Source organism: Pan paniscus, chromosome 13 (genome assembly GCF_029289425.2).
Source record: "Pan paniscus chromosome 13, NHGRI_mPanPan1-v2.0_pri, whole genome shotgun sequence".
In the NCBI taxonomy this organism is placed as follows: domain Eukaryota; kingdom Metazoa; phylum Chordata; class Mammalia; order Primates; family Hominidae; genus Pan; species Pan paniscus.
This window is the reverse complement of record NC_073262.2, coordinates 58,185,953-58,209,160: the sequence shown is the minus strand read 5'-3', so window position 1 is coordinate 58,209,160 and position 23,208 is coordinate 58,185,953. Positions and strand designations below refer to the sequence as shown.

The following is a 23,208-nucleotide window of genomic DNA, read 5'->3' as shown; positions in this document are numbered from 1 at the left end:
TAGTGACAGAAGAAAGCTCTAAGAGCTGTACTTATGACCGATCATTTATTTAAATGAAGCAAATAGATTAAAGTCAGTATTTTCTAACTGAAAAATTTGTTATTCTTATAATATGTGATAAAAATACTATTTATTCAAACAAAATATGAGGCTAGGGGTTTCCTTTTTTTTAATTTCCTCTTTCCACTTTAAAGATATGGTACCAAATGGACAAAACTGCTATGCTCGTCTCCCTTTGTTTCTCATGTGAGAAGTTAACAAAATAGCACACAAGTAACTCTTATCACAAAGCTCTTCTCAGAGGTGAAATATGAACAGCATTGTCTTGGTTCAAGTAAACTCAACTAGTCATATGTGTCATCATTATTGCTTGCTCTCTATTTTCACAAGCATAACTTCTGTTTGTTTTATATTAAAAATTGTCTTGACCCTCATCTGAAACTCACTTTCCTGCATCATGAGATATGTACTGGATATATTCACCCACAAGATCAGGCCCAAAAATTAGGGAAGTGTACATCTCTTCTCTTACTTTTATGTTATCTAAAAGTTTCTGTTTTGATTTTTCCTAAATGAAGTTTAATTTTTGTATATTTTCATTGACTATGTGTCCATTTTTCCTAAATGCAGGTCAGGAAGAGAACAAAAATAAAACAATGTGGAGGAAAAAAGTTCTAGATGTAAGCCTTTGGGCTTAACAATTTGTAGGTTTTCATATCGTGCAGTAGTTTCAGGTTTTAATATATATGAAAATCAGTGGTCTTGTATCTATGCATATGTGTCGTCTATAATATAATTTTGACAGATGGTGAGCTGGATAAATCTAGTCCCTGACTATAGAAAACCTTGGCTTGACTTGCACTCTACCAAAACTTGTTTTAAAAAGCATTCACATGTATTTATTTTTTAAATAAAGATTCATTTTTTGGCCTGCCCTTATTTCTCATTGAGATGCCGGCATCCTCATTTTTGACAGTCCCATGTATGCATTTTACCTGAATTGTGATTTTTTTACAGGATTATTCCATGCATAATGCTGATGACTATACTATTTTACATCTCCTCCTTATTAAAAATAAATATGTTACCTTGCCCCTGTTTGCACCCACTAAAATTCTGACAACAATATCTTACTTAAAAAACAAATACAAACCTAGAAACCAGGAAGCAGTTTCTCCCACTAGCAGCTCCAGACAGACTGCTCATTGAAAATGTAATACACTGCTGCTGTGTCACAGGTCAGCTGGCAAATGGCAATCTGAATTTTAAAAGGAATATGAATAAAATTCTGTTTTATTTTGAAAATGAACTTTCTGCCCTCCATCATGAATCCAATATATGTCTTAATCTTCTATGCTCTTGAAGCCTGCGGCTCCTGGCTGAGTCCTTTGACTCCTGAACCTAATAAGGAAATAGGTTGTTTTCTCATCCTCGTCTCATTTTTAGAAGGGCTGAAACAAACAGTCCCCTATTTCAAATGTAATTGACAAAGCATAAAAACATGTATGTTATATAATTTTAGGTTTACAACCAAGCTCAACACTGGGATGTTTTATTTTTAAATTTGATTAAGATGTTATACCTTTGGAAATGTGCTGTCAAGGTTTGAAATCAAAATTTCCAAGTATACAATGCATGTTTACCTTAGAACTGTACATGTGAAGCTGATAAAGGATAGAATGGATAATGGTACACTTCAATTGGGAACATTTTCATTTAACCTGGACATTATTTAGAGCCATATGGAGAGACGTATAGACAGAATTTAAAAATGTATATTTGTGGCTATTGTTTGCTGTTTAAAAATCAGCTGGGTGTGTGCCATGTCTGTAACTATGTTTGCTTTTTTCTCCTAAATAGAAGTTAGTTCATTATGCTACATTTATAAACTTATTATTTACACATTCATTTAAATTAATGATTTCTAATTAGAAAGTGCTTTTCTTTCCAGAAAAATAAGATTTTGATTTTTGAGTGTTTGTCCTTTTTTATTAGAAAATTCTAGGAATAATATATTGCCATGGCATAGTTACTATTGTTCTTTTTTAATAAAATAATTATAGAAACTACTCTTTAAGAAGAGAAATGGTAGAATTTAAAGCACTTAAATAAGTACAATTAGGCGTCCTATGCTGCTAGGATATCTTATATTTGTGTAGCATCATCACAACCTAACTGAACATTCTAAGGACATAAAGGCTGACATTTCAATGTGTATGTGCATCTTGTGTGTGAAACTGAGAGAGAGGTGCACATGAAAAGTTAAGCAATTAGTTATTTTAACACTTAGATTTTGTTTTAACCTAAAAGTAGTCTATTATTGTTTTTCAGACGAGAGTTATATTTTAAATGTCTTTTGTTATTGTATGGCCATTCTAAGCTTAGAGCAATTAGCATATTTACAATGACACTTTAATTATTAAATGTTAGAGTAATGGAAAATTTTTAAAAACTTTAATTTCAGTAGCTATATCTAGTCCCTGTTCCCTTTCCTGATGTTCCAATAATGCATAGGCTCATAGAAAGCATGAACTAATATATACTTGATAGAGTCATTCATGAATCAACAAATAATTATTGAATATCTAAATATTGAATTAATAACTAAGTATATAAAGATAAATAGAACATGGTGTAGCAACAATAAGATGGTCTTTTAGTTAGAGTAATCAGACAAATAATATAAGAGTTCCATCTGTGAGACAAGTGAAATGATAATGGTAGCAAAAGGTGAGTTAAAAGCACAGAGGAAGACAGATAACCTGGTGTGGGGAAGAGGATCCCAGGGAAAACACTGTGGGAAAAGTCATGCTTAAGAATGTTCTTAAGAGATTATGTGAACTATGTTAGATGAAGGGAAGCTTTAGATTATCTTCCTATGGAGTAAATTAATTTTATGCAGGCATGAAAATTTTTAATGTGTAAGTAAAAGAAGGGATAAATGTATGTTGAATAACTGACAATATGAAACATAGAGTCCATATTGTGGATAACTTCTTATTAATAATATTTGTTTACTGCTTCCTCATCAGATAGCAGCCATGTAGTTTGGAAGATAATGGTTTCAGATCCAGGAACATGTGTTGCTTAGGGTAAGCCAATTAGAAGGGTTGTATTTCCCTAGAGAATTATCGTTCCAGGAACTTAGGTTTATATAAATCATCTTATAATGATACATAGACATCTTATCTTGTTTCAGATATGGGCATATGACTTTGGTTGGCACAATTTTACTATAGGATGGTGATTTACTTTCATATCTGTAGGAATGATAAACTCTGTCTCGTATCAGATATGAAGGCAGCAGTGATGCTATAGCTATAGACATGTCCACATTCCAGGCAGGAAGAAGGAGCAGGACAAAGAGCAGAATGATACACATGCCAGCTGGGTCATACTCCAATAAAGAACCTTCACAGAAACCATACCCAGTGAGTTGTTTATATCTTAGTGTCCAAAACTGTGTCAAATGTCTACTTTTAGCTGCAAAGGAAGCAGAGAATATATTTTCACCTGGCACCTGGCTCCCCCAAATAAAATGTAGCTTCATTAGTAAATAAAAAGGTGAGAATTGATATTAAGTAGCCTACTAACAGTTTCTAACATATAGTCCTTGACCTCAAAGTGTTCATAGTCTATTCTGGAAACATACATATAAAAATACTTACAATATATTTTAAATTCTACTTCTACCAACAAGGTATCGCCAAGGAGAGAGCAATATTTGCATGACAAACGTTTGCCTGTAAGAAAGCAATAGATTACATTTCCCTATGTAGAAATTCAAGGCAGTTTCTAGCTTCAAGGCACAACAACTCCAATACTGTAGAAAAGAAAATGAAAGAAAGAAATTAATACATTTTGAAAACCAATAATGGGCATTATCTGTGGACTGATTCCCTGATGCATTGTTTGAGAGAAAATAGCAAAAATAAAACCAAAGTAGAAAGCCAAGGCAGTATTGGAGGCTTTTCTCAGAGCACTGTTGGCTACTTCACTAGGAAGATGGAGAAATGTGGTGCCTGACAGCCTCAGTGGCTGAACTCTCTTGGGGCTATAATGCACACAGTATTAGCAAGTCTCCATAGCCAACCCATGGGGGAAAAAAAACTCACAAAAACAAACAAACCACAGCGGTCTCAGCTACTAAGAGAAGGCAACCAGCCTCCCACAGCTACAGAGGGCCGCAATACACCATCTTCTGCAGAGTTTGTGCAGCCCACATGAAGCACAGAATTTTCATGTGGTAGATAATAAGTACCTATCACCAAATATCTAATGTTGAATACTGCTTGATAGTAAGTGAAAGTAGCAGCCAAGGAAACACAAATAATAGAGCCAACTGAAAAAGATCATTTAATAGTGAAATGACACATACATAAAATAAAAAGCAATTATTTAAAAACATTCAAAATTTTGGAAATAAAATATACCTATTCAAATAACAAATTTAACTTAATATAATGTCCAAATAACAGAATGGATATTGATATTGAGCTAAGAAAATCTTCCTGTACAAAATTTAAAAAAGTGAAGAGGTATAAAATATGAAATACAAATGAAGAGTCATGGAGGATATATTAAGACTTTCCAATATGCATCTAAAAGTAGATCCAAAATCATTGAGTTAAAAGAACAAAAGGGAAAAGAAAATAGAGTGCCTGAGACTTTCTCCAAAACTTAGTAGAACTGTTATTTTAAAATACTTCACTAAGAATCGAACACATCATTTTTTCACACTTATCATTTATATTCAACAAAATGAGAATAAGGCTGGCTTCAAATTTCTAGGAAAAGAGAAAGTTACTTTAAATCAGGAATGGTTTTCTATCTTTATCACCATGCAAGGACCAGGGTTCTCTAGTCACGCAAGAACTCGGAAAGTTCACCTGTTAAACACATTAATAGAGAATGTACTTCAGCAAAAAAAGAAAAGTGGATTCAGAATAAAATGGGTATTTCAAGAAGCACTAAAGAGCACACATATCAGTTAGAAGAGATCTGGTATGTTCAGGTGGTATGGCTGTAGACAACACACATATCAATTAAATATGTTAGATATAAATAAATATTGATACTATTAAATAATTACCTTAACAGCAATTTGAAATATTATTCCAGATTATAGCAACATGGATACTGATCAGAGAGTGAGTAGGAGTAAAATCCAAGCGAAATACAAATGTATAAATATCTTTGCCTTCAGCGGAGTGTGTGCAGGGGTGGAGAATATTTTCACAGGCAAAGATTTCTTAGAACACCAAAACCATAGGCATCATGGAAATATGATAAATTCACTTTATTGACATTAAATATAGCTGTTCTTTAAAAGACAGTGTTGTGAAAATAAAAAGGCAGTTAATAGAAACTACCTGCAAACGTAGTGTCAAAGAACTATCTAGAATATGTAAAAAATGCTTACAAGTCAACAATAAGAATAAAAAATAAGCAGTTGAAGATGAGTCAAATGTTTTAATGAGCACCTCACAAAAGAAGACTTTAGACTTACTGAAAACCAAATGCAAAGGATCTCACTACCAATATTCATCAAAAAACAAGATACAAATTGAAGGAACAAGCAATTGAAAGAACAATGAGATACTGCTATTCATGCCCTGTTGAAGGGTTAAAATTTAGTAGCTTGACAATAGCAAATAATAGCAGAGATGTGAAACTCTGGTACACTACTGGTTCTAATGCAAAATTGTACAATCTGGAAATTACTTGGCTAAAATTAGAATTAAAAAATACATATATTTTTGTAGCTAATGTAAAAGGTGTTGTTATTGATTTGATTCTCAGCTTGGTTGCTGTTCGTGTACAGCAGAGCTACTGATTTGTGTACAGTAAATTTTGTATCCTGAAACTTTGCTGAATTCATTTATCAATTCTAGGAGCTTTTTGGAGGAGTCTTTAGGGTTTTCTAGGTAAACGATCATATCATCAGCAAACAGCGACAGTTTAACTTCCTCTTTAACAATTTGGATTCCCTTTATTTCTTCCCCTTGTCTGATTGCTCTGGCTAGGACTTCCAGTACTATATTGAGTAGAAGTGGTAAGAGTGGGCATCCTTTTCTTGTTCCAGTTCTTAGAGGAAATTCTTTCAACATTTCCCCATTCAGTATTATGTCGGCTGTGGGTTTGTCATAGATGGCTTTTATTACATTGAGGTATGTCCCTTGTACGCCGAATTTGCTGAGGGTTTTAATAATAAAGAAATACTGGATTTTGTCAAATGCTTTTTCTGCACCTATTGAGATGATCACGTGATTTTCATTTTTAATTATTTTTATGTTCTGTATCACATTTATTGACTTGCGTATGTGAAACCATCCCTGCATTCCTGGTATGAAACCCACTTGATTATGGCGGATTATCTTGTTGATATACTGTTGGTTAGCTAGTATTTTGTTAAGGATTTTTGCATCTATGTTCATCAGGGATATTGGTATTTAGTTTTCTTTTTTGTTTTGTCCTTTTTTTCTAAGATAGGGAGTAAGACAAAAATGGCCACTCATACCAGTCTCATTCAATATCATGCTGGAAAATTAAGTCAGTTCAATATAACAAGAAAAAGAAATAAAATATACACAGAGTGGAAAGGAATAAATAAAAATCCCCACTTACAGGAGATATGATTGCACAGAAAATATCAAGGAATCTATAAAAAATTATATAACTAATGAAAGAGTTGGACAAGGCCATCAGATACAAGGCCAATAAGCAAAAACACAGTTGTTTTTCTATATAGTACTAATAATTAATTGGACATATTTTTAAAATCATATTTACATTCACTCAAAAATCATGAAATGCATAGCTACAAATCTAATAAAACTTGTGCAGAATCTATATACTGAAAACCACAAAATGCTCATAAAAGAAATCAAAGAAGATCTAATTAAATGGAGAGACATACAGTGTTAATGAATTGGAAAACTCAACAAGTAAAAATGTCAATTATCTATTTATTCACAGGAAGATATAATACAATTTCTATCAAAATTCCAGCAAAATATTTTTTAGATATAAACAGGTTTACTTTAATGCTTACATGGCAAGGTAAAGGAACTAGAATAGCAAAAAAATTTTGAAAAAGGATAAAGATGAAGGGGTTATTATTCATTCTGATTTCAAATTTCTTATTATAGAGCTATAGTAATCATACTGTGTGGTATTGGTAGAGAGAGAGACGTATAAATCAGTTGAACAGAAGAGAGAGCCCAGATAATAACCCCATACAAATACAGACAACTGTTATTGACAAATGTGCAAAGGGGTTCAATGGAACAAAGATGTCTTTTCAACAAATAGTGTTAGAACAATTTGATATCCATAGACAAAAAAGACAAAAAAAAAAAAAAACCTCGAGCTGAATCTCATGCCTTATCTAAAAAAAAAAAAAAAAAAACTAACTCAGAATGGATTGTTAATTTAACAGTAAAACATAAAGCTGAAAAACTTTTAAAAGATGCCATAGGAAATATCTTTAAGACCTAGGACTTGCTAAAGAATTCTTGAATACCTTTGAGATCTTGGGCTTCCAAAATAATGATCTACAAAAGAAAAAAAAAATCAAGAAATTGGACTTCATTAAGATTGAAATATTTTTCTCTGTGGAAGACATGCTCTGTTAAGAGGGTGAAAATACAAGCAACAATGGGAGAAATATTTGGAAACCACCTGTAAGACCAAGAAATCATATCCAGAATATGCAATCAAGTATCGAAACTCAACAGAAAGAGAATAAACAACTAACTTTCAAAAATAGACAAATGACAGTTACTTCATCAAAGAATACGTAGATGGCAAGTAATCACATGAAAAGTTTTATATTATTTACCATTTGTAAAATGCAAACTGAAACCATGATGGGGTGGCACTATACACTAGTAAAATGGCTAAAACTTTTGTAAAGAAAACAATAAAACAAAATTAGTGACAATAAAGGACAGAAATTGTGATTCATTGCTGGTGGAAATACCAAATGGACAGTTAGAAAAATAGTGTAGCAAGTTCTTGTAAAGTTAAATCTACACTTACCTTGTGACTCAGTAGTTCCACTACAAAGTATTTACTCAAAAGTAAGGAAAACTATGTTCTCACCAAAATCTGTACGTGAATATTTATAGCAGCACTATTCATAATCTTCCAAATTGTAAATGACCTAAATGTCTTTTAGGAAGTGATTGGATAAACAAACTGTGTTGCATCCAAAAAATAGAATAGTAATAAAAAGGGTTGAGTTAGCCAGATAATCAAAGTTATCATCAATAGTATTAGTCATGATAGTATGTATTCTTGATGTGGTGTGATAGAAATGACAAAGGTAGACTTCTGTGATCTTCCTCCCCAAAACTCATAACCTCAGTGTAATCATGAGAAAAACATCAGACAAATCCTAATCTAGGGACATTCTACAAAATGCCTCGTCAGTACTCCTCAAAACTGTTAAAATCTTCAAAAATAAGGACAATCTGAGAAAAATGCCACAGCCAAGAGGAACCTAAGAAGACAATGCAAGTAAACATAATGTAGTATCATTAATGACACCTTGAAACAGAAAAACAGCATTAGATTAAAATGAAGGAAACATGAATGATGTATGGACTTTAAATATTGGTTCCTTAACAGTGAAAATATACCATACTACTACAAGATATTAATAACAGGTGGAACAGTGTGAGGGCTACAGGAACTCTGTATACTATCTTCATATTCTTCTGTAAATCTGCAACTGTCTGAAAATGAGTTCATTAAAATATTTTTAATTGCATGAAAAGAAACTTTATAATTAAAGCCATATATGAAATAAAGTTTTAAAAAATATGAAGCAAACCATTGATATATACAACAACTTGGATGAATCTCAGAGACATTACTCTGAGTGAGAGAAACTAGTCTCAAAAAGTTACATACTGTATGGCTCCACTTAGGTTCTCAAAAAGACTACAGTGATGGAGAACGTATTAGTTATTGTCAGGGGTGAGATGCTCGAAGGAATTTGATTGTGAAGTGATAGCAACAGGAAATTTTATGAGGTGAGAAAACTATTTCATCTCTTTGATGTGGTAATGGTTACTCAAATCTATACATGTGGTAAATTCAAATAATTTACATCAAAAAATTTTTTATGTTGATCAAAGATAAGTAAATTAAAAAATAAAGAAGCAAGTTATAGAAATGTACATATGGGATGGTTATTTGGGGATGAGGAAGGGAAAGAAAAAAGTACATAGCGCTCTGTGGGCTTCTATGTGCATGGCAATCATCTGGAAGAGTAAAGAACCCACTAAACGTAGTAATTTGGGCCAAGCTGGATAAAGACTTTTCATTATTTTCCTTTAAATATTTCTGAGTTGGCTATTTATTTTAAAAGTAAATGTAAAGAAAAAAAATTTTAAAAGTGTACCCAAGGATTTTTACAGGAATAGTCATAGCTTTTTTCTTTATAATAGCCAAAATCTAAAAGCAAACCAAATGTACACGTAAAGAGGAGTGAATAGACAAATTGTGACTTTGCCATGTAAGATACTACGTGGCTTAAAAAGTAAAACAGATGAATCTCAAAAGCATTGTGCTACTCAAATGGACTCAGTCACCAAAGAGTACATATTACATAGTTCTATATATATCAAATTGTAAAGGAGGCAAACACCTAGTGTAAAAAAAAAATTATAGATTATCTGGAATGAAGGGGGTTGTAGTGTCTGGGGGAGGAGATGACTAAGTAGGGGATTGAGGGAACTCTTTGGGGTGATGAAGATGTTCTATACCTTAATTGTGTTAGTGGTAAAATAAGTGAATATATTTGTCAAAATTTACCACTTAAATGAATGCATTTTATTGTACGTAAATTATACCTCTAGGTTGATTTTTTAAAAGGACGTACCTTATTTAACATTGTATTTTTTTTAAAAATTGGGCTATTAGAGGGGGAATGGGAAAATGGCTTGGAGAAACTGATGTCATTTTGTTTCCTTTTAGTTTCATGCACCCTACCAATAAGCTTCTTTCAATTTTTAAAAGCCTGGTTGACAAACTGAATCTTGAATGTAAATAATATATATTAGCTTCAGAAATTGTACATAATTTTAAATTTAAAGCCATGATGTAATTATTATCTCTTGTTTTTCAGCATGAGAAAAGTTAACATTTTTCAGAGTACAGTTGAGGTATCTGTGAGCAACTAGAATGGGAATCATTATTGACAAAGAACAAAACCGAGTAAAGTCCAAGCACTGTGATGGAGGATTAGGGTCTCTACAGAGCACAGTCCACGACAATTTTTGGTGGCAAGGAAAGGCATCACCATTTCTAGTATTTTCTTTTTTTTTGTTCCATGTTTTCCCTTTTCTTATGAATTGTATGAGAGAACTCATATATCCTTCGTAATCCTTTTAAATTTTTCTAAATTGATTGGTATGGAATGACATATGATTGTGGTTTAATTTATATGTTCTTGATTAATAGTGAAATTAAACGTCTTATTTTGTATTAACTGACCATTTGCATTTCAACTTATGTGACTTCCTATTCACATCTTTGTCACTTATTTTACTTGGCTGGTTTTTTTTCTCTTATTCTATGTATATGAGTTTCATAATATTAATCCTTTGAAAGTTCCAAGTGATGCACATATCTCTTCTTGTGGCTTGTATATTTCTTTCTTTTTCTTCTTTCTTAATGTTTGCTTTTTGTAATTTAAATCTTAGGTGACTAGCTCGCATAGAAGTTACTTTTAAGAATGTTTTAAGGGTGAAAATATTCTTCTTTCCATTTGGGTGGGGGAGTTAAACAATTCTTCTGTCAAATTTATTGAATAATTCATCTGTCCCACTGGTTTTAAATGTCTTCATTTGCATACATCAAATTTCTATATGTGTATGGGTCTGAATCATTGGTTTCTTCATCCTTTTATCAATGGTGAATTACCAGAATTTCATTAACGTTATATTTAGTCTTCTAAATTGTAGAACAGTCTCCCAATCTTGTTCCTCTTTTTCAAATTCACTATGCCTATTCTTGAATATATAGTGTGATCAGCTTGAGAACGTTTGTAAAATAAACTTTTGTGATTTTATTTGAAATTGCAATTAACAGTGGAAGAATCTTCATCATGATATTGACTTTTCCCATTCATAAACATGGCATATCTTTAAACTTACTTGCATCTTATCTTCTCTGTCTAAATTTTATAATATCTACTGATGTTAGAATTAATCTTGAATATCTTATAGGCTTTGTTACTTTTCTAAGATGGTCTTTTTATTACATTATAAAGTTTTTAATAATATTTTACTGACATAAAAATATAGTTTCCATTTAAAATAACTTATTATATCTACTAATATTTCTATAGATGTGTCTGGATTTTTAGGTAGACAATTTCTTTTCTGAAAACATTCCCTTCTGTTTCTTAATTTCTAAATTTTAAAACTTATTTCATAGTTTAGAATATCTAATGCAATACTGAATAGAAGTATGATACAAGACATCCTTGTCTTGTATACGGATTTAAAGGAAACTATTACATTTGCTTTGAAAAACAATGTTTGTGTAAGTTTATGGTAAATAACATTTATGAAGAAAAATTTTTCTATTTCTAGTGTTATAAAATGTAAATGTGATTTAATGGTTTATTCTTTATTGAAATTTTCTAATTATTTTCACTACTACTTTAATATTTAATGTATTGGTTAAAATAGATTTTTAAATATTAAATCAACTTTGAACATTATAATTTGGTATTTTTTAAAAGATGATTTTACTATGTTCATATATAAAATTAGTTTTAGTGATCTTTCCTCATATACTTCTTGCATTGTCTGCTATAAAAACTTATACTATCCTTATAAAATGATTTGGTAAGCATTGAATTTTTTTACTCTAGACGAATTTATATAATATTGGGCTTTATGTTGCTTAAATGCAAGACATAATATATTTATAAAACATGTATGGGAATGCTATTTTTTGAGTGAGGGACTAGGCATAGATTTTTCAGATATAGATATACAGAGGTATTATTTTTTCATGAGTAGGGTGGGTAAGTTACAATTTTTAGAAACTATCTAGATTTTACATTTTTTATACACATTTGTAGGATTTTAGTATTTTTTAAAACTGGCAACATTGCACATATTTGACGTGTAGCATTTTCATTATCGTATAATTCTAAATGTTTCCTAGGTTTCATTACAATTTCTCGTGTAATCCACTGTTTACTTATAGTAGGTTATTAAATAAAATTTAGGCTCTATTTTTACTTTACCTTAGTTCTTTTCAGCTTAGAGGAGCTATTGTATACAACAACGACTCCCACATGCCTTTTTTTGTGAAAATATTTATTTTGTGTCCTAGAACCTGATGAGGTTTCACAAGTCTACCACTGTGGGCTAGAAAAATTCAAATTCTCTGCATTATAAATAGAGGTATTATATATGTTTGTTTGAACTTAATATTTGTTCACCATGTTGTTCAAATCTATATTTTTACTGATTTTTCTACTTATCAATAACTAAAATAGGTATACTAAAATCTACAAAAGTGGATTTATAAATTTCTCCTGATAATTATGCTAATTAATGCTCTGTATGAATTTGAAACTATGTTAAATAAAACAAAACTTTGGAATTGTTATATTTATTTTATGGTATTTTCTTCTTACTAATGATTATGTATACTTATTTTTAAACTATTAGAACTATATAACAGCTTAATTTATGTTAACTAGGATTATTAAAAAATTCTTTTAAATACCAAGTTCAGTCAAATCAGGTTTGTTACATTTATTGATTTTTATTATTTATATCATATTATTTGAATATTTACTTTTAATTGCTTTCTTTTCCCACCATTTTCCTTTTATAATCTTCAACTTGTCAAATTTTATCTATTCCACATTTTACCTCTATTACTAAGAAAATTAAGCATTAAACTCTTAACTTATATACTTAATAAAGTCTAGTGTTACCAATTGTTTCTCTCATTCTCACAAAAATATCCACAATTTTTAAATCCCAAAACTGTTACATTTTATATTTGTTTTTTATTAATCAGTATAATAGTCATTATTGTTACAACAATTATTATTTTGTACTATCAGAATTCTTTAGTTTTACCCACCTGCTTATATATATATATATCATATTATATATAATTTGTTCATCTTTGCTTTATATATCTCATTCCTTTTTCCTTCTTTTAATTTCTTTCTTTCTGATTTATATCATATAGTCATTCTTTTGGGACTGGCATATAAGTATTATTCTGTTCCTATCTCATTTTCATTCTTTAAAAACAAATATTTGGTTTTATCACTGGAAGAAATTTGTATATATGTATGGTAAAAAGCATGATGTGCCAGTAAAGTTGTATATTATTGAATGTGCAAATCAAGTTCATTAACATATTCATTATCTCACATACTTATCTTTTTTATGGTGAGAACATGTAAAATCTACTCTCTTAACATTCTTCAATTATATAATACATTGTTATTAATTATAATTATTATGTTTTAAAATCTATCTCCTGAACTTATTCTTCCTGTACAACTCAAATTTTGTATCCTTTGACCACCTCCCCCATCCCCCACCACCTCACTCAGTAACCACCGTTTTACTCCACTTGTATGAGTTAAACTTTTTTAGATTTCACATATAAATGAAATTGTGAGGTATCCGTCTTTCTGTGATTGGCTTTATTTCACCTGGCATAATATCCTCCAGGTTATCTCATGTTGTCACAAGTGACAGAATTTTCTTATTTTTTAAGGCTGAATAGCATTCCATTGTGTGTATATATCATATTTTCCTTAACCGTTTTTGAACCAAGTTTAAAAAATAGAACTGCCATGTTACCCAGCAATCCCACTACTAAACATGTATTAAAAAAATGAAACAAGTATGTCAAAGAGATGTCTGCACTCCCTTGTTTATTGCCACATTATTTACAATAGCCAAAATATGGTATCAACATGTGAATATCTAGTTTTCATGGCACTATTTTTTGAAGAAATTGTGTGTTATGGGCAATTGTGTTGAAGATAATTTGACTATAAATGACTGGATCTATTTCTGCATTCTCTCCTATGTTCCATTGATATTTGCCAGTGTTATGCTGTTTTGTTTACTATATGTTACTAGCTGATTTTGATACCAGGTAGTGTGATGCCTCCAGATTTGTTCTTTTAACTCAAGATTGCTTTGGCTTTTTAGGGTTTTCTGTGGTCCTGTGTGAACTTCAGGATAGTGCTTTCTATTTTCTTAACAATGTCATTGGAATTTTGATAGGGATTGCACTAAATCTGTAGATGATTTTGTGCATATGGATATTTTAAAAATGCTAATCCTTCTGATCCATAACACAAGTTACCTTTTCACTTACTTGTATCTTCTTCCATCATCATACAAATCTTTCACTCTTTAGTTAAAATTATTTCTAAGTGTTTTTTGATGTTATTTTACGTGGAATTGTTTTCTTAATTTCTTTATCAGATAGTTTGTTTTGTGTATAGAAACACTACTTATTTTTGTATGTTGATTTTGTATCCTGCAACTTTACACAATTCATCTATAGTTAATACACTTTTTGTGGAATCTTTAGGATTTTCTATATAGAAGATGATGTCTGCAGAGGCAATTTTATTTTCTCCTTTCTGATTTAGATGCTCTTTATATTTCTTTTTAATAATAAATTAGCTATAGAATTGAAACATGATATTTTTCTCAGCACCTTAAAATATTTTCTCCCATTAATTTTTGTCTTCTTTTGTTGCTCTTAAAAAGTTATCTATAAGCCTAAGTGTCATTTTGTTACATGTACTCTCACTTACGATCTCTGGTTGCAATTAAGACTGTCTTCCCTCTTTTAGTGAACTTCCTTATAATATTTTAAATATTTTGTTTAGGACTTAATGTGCAGATGCTTTTGGCATCTTTGTCATGACATCTTTGCCTGTACTTATGTCCTGAATGGTATTGCCTAGGTTTTCTTCTAGGGTCCTTATAGTTTTGGGCTTTACATTTAAGTCTTTAATACATCTTGAGTTAATTTTTGTATATGGTGTAAAAACGGGGTCCAGTTTCAATTTTCTACATATGGCTAGCCAGTTCTTCCAGCACCATTGATTAAGTAGGGAATCCTTTCAGAATAAAATACCTAGAAGTACTGCTAACAAGGGAAGTGAAGGACCTCTTCAAGGAGAACTACAAACCACTCCTCAAAGACATCAGAAGGGACACAAACACGTGGAAAAACACTCCATGCTCATAGATCAGAAGAATCAATATTGTGAAAATGGCCACATTGCCCAAAGCAATTTATAGATTTAATGCTATTCCCATATAAGTGCCATTGACATTCTTCACAGAATTAGAAAAAACTATTTAAAAATTCATATGGTTCCAAAAAAAGCCCAAATAACCAAGAAAATCCTAAGCAAAAAGAACAAAGCTGGAGGCATCACACTACCCAACTTCCAATTCTACTACCAGGCTACAATAACCAAAACAGCATGGTACTAGTACAAGAACAGACACATAGATCAATGGAACAGAATAAAGAAACCAGAAATAAGACCACACACCTACAACTATCTGATCTTTGACAAAGTAATACATCTCTAGAAACACCTTTACCTGAATGTCTTTCTTGGCTTGTTTGCAATTTTTCTCTACAATGCTTAAATTTTCACTGAAGTTCTTCTTTATACAAAACAACTGGGTGGTATTTTTCTTGCAACCACCCAATTCATAACTAATGCTAATCTGTAATTTTTGAAAATTACCAGATATAAATATTAACAAAAAAATCATCTACACACCAAAAGACTAAAACAAACAACTGAAACTTTCTGTCATTTCAAGACTAGTTGGAACTATAGCCAAATCTGTACTATGTACAGGAGTCACCTAAAGCAATAATACAATGATATAAACTCAGTATGGGGGAGGAAAAAATGCATCAAAAAATTATTTTAAAAGGTGACAATATTAATAACAGATTTTATCAATTCTACTAAATCAAACAAAACAGTACAATTTGTTAAATTTGTTTTTTAGGCAGTTGGGTCATAAGAATTAATAAAACATGAAGAATACAATTCAGCAGAAAAAATCAGACAAAAATATATAAATGAATAAATGGATAAAATACCTTTTAATAGTGGTAAACTCTAAAAAATAGATATAATCTATATGGGGGTTAAGGACTCATAATATGGAGATATGTTACATAATATGGTCAAGTAAAACTTTTCTCCAGTAATTCTTGAATTGTTATCTAAGAACAGGTAGGAGCCATTATAAAAACATTTAAGACAGTATTCCTCTACCCTACCTGCATATTAGAATCATCCAGGGAGTTTTAAAAACTACTCTTGACTGTTCCCTCATCCAATCTCCAAAGTTCTTATTTCATCAATTTGGGTTGGAGCACATGCATTGTTTTATATTATACCCCTTTGGTGTTTGGAATTTTCATTCTCATCCATGGCTGAGAATTGTGGATGAGAATGGCCTAGGGCCATGATTTTCCACACATTAGAAGCACCTGAGAATCGTGGATGAGAATGGCCTAGGGCCATGATTTTCCACACATTAGAAGCACCTGAGAATTGTGGATGAGAATGGCCTAGGGCCATGGTTTTCCACACATTAGAAGCACCTGAGAATCGTGGAGAGAATGGCCTAGGGCTGTGATTTTCCACATATTAGAAGCACCTGAGAATCGTGGATGAGAATGGCCTAGGGCCATGATTTTCCACACATTAGAAGCACCTGAGAATCGTGGATGAGAATGGCCTAGGGCCATGGTTTTCCACACATTAGAAGCACCTGAGAATCGTGGATGAGAATGGCCTAGGGCCGTGATTTTCCACATATTAGAAGCACCTGAGAATCGTGGATGAGAATGGCCTAGGGCCATGGTTTTCCACACATTAGAAGCACCTGAAGAGTTTTTAAAATCTCAGTTCTCAAGCTGCTTTCAAATCAATTAAATCAGAATATCTGAGGGCAGGTTCTTGGCATCAGTCTTCTTTTGCAACACTCCAATTTATTTCAATGTATAGACACAGTTGAGAACCTGTATTCTGAAGGAAGAATACTCTGAGTAGAGGAAAGAGCTAATGCAAAGGCCCAAAGGCAGAGGTAAGTTTGATGTTTTCCAAGGCCAGAAAGAAAGCCAGATTTAATGGAGGGAATGGAAATGTGTTGCAAGATGGTATGGTAATGGCAGTTTCAATGAAAATCATCTAGCCATGATTAATCAGAAGGATAATTAGCATAATTTCTATTTAAAATTTTTTTGGCCACTGCAGAGATAAGACAATATATACATAAGAATAAAAGCAGGGATAAATTTAAGTAGTCTAAGCAAATAAAGAATATATAAAATGAAGATGAAGAAATAACTATAAGAACAAAATAAGAATTATAGAAGAGTAATTTGTAAAACACTATAGAAATAAACTTGAAAACTTAAGTGAAATGAGTCGTCAGCAAAATACGCATACATTTCTAATAGACCAATAAACTAAGATGATAATAAAACATTATCAAACCACTCCCTAAAAGAAAAAAAAAACAGGCCTGGATTATAAGTGAATAAACAAATTCAAATGCTATTTAAATGTATCCAAAACATAACTTTAAGAACAAAGCTTCTAAATTGTTTTTTTGACTCTATCATAGCACTGATGGCAAAACTGGATGAAGACACAAAAGTCAAGCTAGCAAACCAAAATAGCAATACAAAAATATTACTTATTAAAATGATATCAAATTGTAAAAAAGTACTTCCTATAGACCAGGTCTGATAAATAATTGTAATTTTTTTTAAATTTTCAAAAAAAGCATATTATTTATGCTGTATGTAAAAAATTACCTTCTGTGTGCAGATGGATTTCATTTTAGACATATAAAGATTATTTCTTTTCAGAAAACATATGAAAATAATATAGTAACTAACATATATGCAAAGACACTTAAGATTGAAATTAGTTATTGATAAGACCAAATAAATATTTGGTTACTCTGTTCCTCACTCACATTCTGAGTTGTGTGGGTTGCTGTATGGCTGGAATCTATGAACTCTACTAGGCAATGCTGAGCTGGGCTGAACTAACTGGATTCAGGCTAAAGGAGTAACCTATCTGGACCATGTGGCCCCCATGGTATAGGTCAAAGGATCAGGGTTAGTAAAACAACATAAACCCATTAAAAATATCTGTACCCATGTATCATTGGTCCAATCAAGTCACATGGCCCAATTTAAAGTCAATGGAGTGTAAAATTCATGGAAAAAGTGAGGAGAAATATATAATTGAAAAGAACCCATAAAATCTACCTCTTAAAGTAAACAAACAAAAATAAATAAATAAAAACCCTTAATATTACATGAAAATAGATACCTTCATAGAAGAAAATTAATATCTATATCTTCATAGAATAATGTAACAGGAATTGAGCTATCACCAACCAATGCCAACATAAAGCTTAACAAATTAAACATATTTTATTAAAGTGATAGAAATGAAACAGATCCTTACTTTACCAGTATTATTGAACAATATTCCCGAAATTCTAGCCAGTGCAATTAGAGAAGGGAAGGAAATGCATGGAATATAAAATTGAAAGGAGAATAGAAATGTAACAATTTTTGCAGATGTTATGACTATATAAGCAAGAAAACTCAAGAGAATATACCACAATCTACAAACAATAAAAGAATGTTAAAAAAAAGTAGATGGTTAGCCAATTAATATAAACAGCAGCTTTCCTATATACAAATAGTGGCAGGTTAAGATAGAGAGAAAGAAAAAGTTCTGTTGTTAATTGGGTTAGCATCAATGATAATAATAATCAAGAGTATACCTAACTAGAAATGTACTGATTTTATATGAAAAAAAGCTTACACACCTATGATATATTGCATGACAAACATACAAGTGAAAGATATAAATAATCTTGAATGAATAGTAAAAAAAAATCATGTTCTTTGATTAAAAACTTTATTTTTATAATTCTCCCTAAATTAAATTCATAAATTATATTCAATGCAAATGAAAACTCCATCTGCCTTTTTACTTGGAGGAACACTTGACAAAATAACACTGGTGTTCATCTAGGGAAATAAATATGTGACAATATCCAGGAAATTTCAGAAAAAGATCAGTAATGTGACCCTTGCCAGATATTAAAATGGCCACTAATGTGGGACTGTTTAGATAAATCATGGTTCTTTTATATAATAATTAATATAAAGCTATTAAAAACAAAAATATGAATTGTCATATGCAGAGTTTTAGGACATTAATTAAAATATATAAAAATATTACATAAGAATATAAATTTTAAAACATACATATCAGATGTTTCTGAAAGCATATACACATAACTATTAAGTAGTTACATATTCACAGAGGCACTAGTGGTTTTCCAGTAGGAGGAAAACTTGTACTTTTTATTGTCTGATTGCTTTTTTATCATATGCATGTATTACTTTAGTTGTTGCTCTTAATTCTCAAAAAGCTTTTCAGTGCTGATGGGTTATGATGTATCCAGGAATTGAAATGAAATTTATACCCATAACAAATCATATATTTAAACATTACTGAACAAAATACATTCAAATCATTTAAATAATTTATTTATTTAATGTATGTACTATACTATTAAATTTAAGGTATTCATTTATCCCGGAAGACATATTTAGCATAAATGTCTCTTGTTTTAATTGTTATAATATTTGACAATAACTGAAAATTATTTGATGTTTCCATTAATTTTTACAGTTTTTACTCTTAGCTTGCCATATGAATGTATTACCATTCAAAGGAGCTAGTCAATAATATCTGGAATATTCTAATTTAGTAAAAAGCTCAGTTAACATCATTCCTTTCAGACACAAGATTAAAGAACATTGACTGAAGAGTATCATGATACAGTGTTCAATAAATCTACCATTTTCTTGAGTGGCCAGCTAGATAATTGTAGTTTCTCATAAAGCGACAATCCAAGTATTCTTTAAGCCTCATCTTTTGCTGGTGTTTCAAAATTCCAAACTAAAAGAGTCCAAGTTATTGTGATTTTCAAATACAAATATTTCAGTATCTGAAATAACTGAAATAACTCCCTAAAATATATAGAAACAGTTAGTGAAGGCTAAATGCAAAGGAAATATACCATCTTACCTTAGTTGCAACCAGATCGCTAAAACAACTTTGCCCAAGAATCTGGCCTTACGGAAACATATTTGATGTTGAAACAAGGTCTCTTTGCTAGTTATTTCGTTGCATGTCCATCTGCTATGTTGAAATTGTGCCAGCTCACAAACTGGTCTGCTATTTTCAGTAAAGCATGTGCCAAAGCAGCACATGGTTTAGACTGGCAGATTACATAAGGCTGCGAGTATCCACTATAATAAAAATTTAGTCTTTTGCCCAGTATGTTTGATCCTTAAATTGCTCACTGCATGCTCATTAACTCAAAAAAATCCCTTGAAAGAGATGACATACTATTAGTTTACTTTACTGTTAAGGAATCTTGACAGAGATGAAATGACTTAACCAGAGGCACAGGTGAATATTTAATGGAATGTTTGTGTTTGTTTACCTGGAACTACATCTTCTCACCGGAGGTTTTGATATTTGTATTGGGGTAAAAAGTGTTACAATTCAATAAGGTATAGATAGATATTTTCTGAAAGAGTAGTTAGTGGTGAGAAGTAAACACTTGAAATAGCACAAATTGTTATTATAATTTCTGATATATTTGTCTGGAAATTCTTAATTTTAAACGAATAATTGAACTAATTGATCTTTCACAAGGCTACTTTGGTGGTTACTTTGGCTTATTGGACTGGCATTCTCTGTACCATAAAAGCTATTGAGAAGAAACTTTAGGAATATTACCCATTTCAACAGAATCCTTTGGAAACTTTTGAACATAATTTATTTGGAGAGACAAGTCAGGTAACGTTTAAAACTTTGTCATCTTTTACAATCTTTGTAAAGATAAAAAATATACCAAAAATTTAACTAATTACTAGCATGCACAAGCCTACTGTTTCAAAAGACCTAAATATACATTATAGCAAAGTTTCGTTACATTATCATCAGAGTTGAAAACAAGAGTTTTGATATTTTGTATTTCTTCAGACTAATTGAAGCTTTTCATCTTGATTGAATTTCTAGGTTTGCAAAATAATCAAACTGCCCCCAAAGAGTTTTGCTAGACTCCTTTATTAAGGACTTTGATGAGCACTCAGACAAGCATGCCAATCACAGTTGTGAATGGCATGAGGTTAAAAGGAATGTAGACAATATTCACCTATTAGCAATATCCGAAAAAATCTCTAAAGGCAAAAAATAGATAAACCTGTAAGGTTAAAATGTTATAGCAGTTAATGTAAAGTTATCATGTTCTGAGGTCTGAAAAATCCAAGTTTATAAGGATAGAATAAAGAAGGCATACCTAGGATTAACCCACGTAAAAATCACATTGGAGTTTTAGTTTAGCTTAATAATAAGCATGGATGTGGCCAGACCAACCATCACACTCAGTTGTGAGAACCATCTTTTGAGAGAAATTTTGATAAGCAGGAGTAGAGGACACAAAACAGGATCATGAAAAAGAGTTATACAGTATAATAATAATAATATAGTAATACATATTATATTATAAAATGATACAAATAATACATATTGTGTAATACTATATATTATAATATATTATTATATAACATTGTATTATATAATATATATTTTATTATATAATATAACATTTTGTTATATAACATTTTATTATATTATATATTATATTACATATATTATATAACATAATGTTATATAATATATAATGTAATGTTATTATATAATATATAATATTATATAATAGTTTGAAGTAACTGAGATTACTTAACATAGAGAACTCAGGTAAGATACAATATATATTTCAAAATATTTGAAAGACAGTATATGGAAATGTATTTAGCCATCATTTGTATAATTGAAAGGGTAAGAAGAAGATCCAAAAGTTGAAAGTTACTGGGGCCGGGTTTCATTTCAAGTTAAGGGAACTTTTTTTTTTTTTAACTACTCAAAAACAGAACGAGTTTTGTAAGAGAAAAATGCTTGAAGGGCATATAAAAGAGGTTAAATCATCTATTAAGGGATGGAAAGAAAACAAAGGGATTTAGAACATATTACCTTAGCAGTCCTTTTAGATTCATACATAATTTTAAATATAATGTTCTTTAGATGATAAAACCAATTGGTTGACTGTATATATATTAATTATATATATATAATTAATGAGGGGTGTGTGTGTATATATTTGTATTAATGTTTGCATACAAGCATATCTGATAAGTTGAAAGTTCTTAATATTGTGATAAGTTGATAAAGTCTTGGTAAATATTTATTAGCCCTTTAGAATGGAAAATTTTGGCCTCTGTTCTTTTTAATCCCAGTATAATATCAGTTGACTTCCTGACTAACTGTTGTAATGATTCTACTCTGTTTACGTGGTTAAAATTGACCGGAGATAAAAGTGACAGCTAAGGCAGTGTGTACAAGGACAGAAAGGCAAGATAGAGATGGGTTCCTTGAAGATGACAAGAGGAAGCCTGGATTTGCTGTAGGAGGCAAGAGGCCACTAGTAAACGGATTCAGAAGGGAATGGTTTGGTCTGAACAACAAGAAACAGGGAAATGTTAAGCTCTCAAAAGCTTTCCAAAATAAAAGGGACATGGAGAATACAAGATTTTATATGTCCTAACCCTGCTATCTAACTGAGAGGCACACAAAAGAAATGGGCCAGATAAAACTGGCATTTATCAGGAATGGAGCAGATACACCCTTAACCTGACGACTCCATGGCAGACTACAAGGAAGAGGCTTACTTGTTCTGGGAGGCGAGTTCAACGTCGACACTAAGGAATTAAAACCTGAACAAAGAAAGGCAGGAGTAAGTCTAAGGACATGAGGTGGAAGCCTAATGGAATTGGGCAGAAATTCCCGTTTCCAAGGGCGAAAATGACTTTTACACTAAGCCTCAGCAAATGGCTGCATTTTCCCGGTTCCTACGCTACCATGTGGTTAGCCATGACGCTGCCTGATTTACAACACTGTGGATTTACAGACTTGTATTAGGGGCTACAGTGCATTCTTTTTTTTTTCTTCTTCTTCTTCTTCTTTTT

At 31.2% G+C, this 23,208-nt stretch overlaps 1 long non-coding RNA gene across 1 annotated transcript in view; it reads right to left on the bottom strand.

Annotated features, from left to right (window-relative positions):
* The window catches only part of LOC117979394 (uncharacterized), a 136,786-nt gene extending 116,539 nt beyond the window's left edge, over window positions 1-20,247 (bottom strand). The window contains exons 1-3 of the long non-coding RNA XR_004670178.3: window positions 20,201-20,247; window positions 3,669-3,743; window positions 1,154-1,258 (exon numbers count right to left, since the gene is read on the bottom strand). This is a non-coding gene — a long non-coding RNA (uncharacterized LOC117979394). The remainder of the gene's footprint in view (window positions 1-1,153; window positions 1,259-3,668; window positions 3,744-20,200) is intronic.
* Between the last annotated feature and the right edge of the window lie 2,961 nt (window positions 20,248-23,208).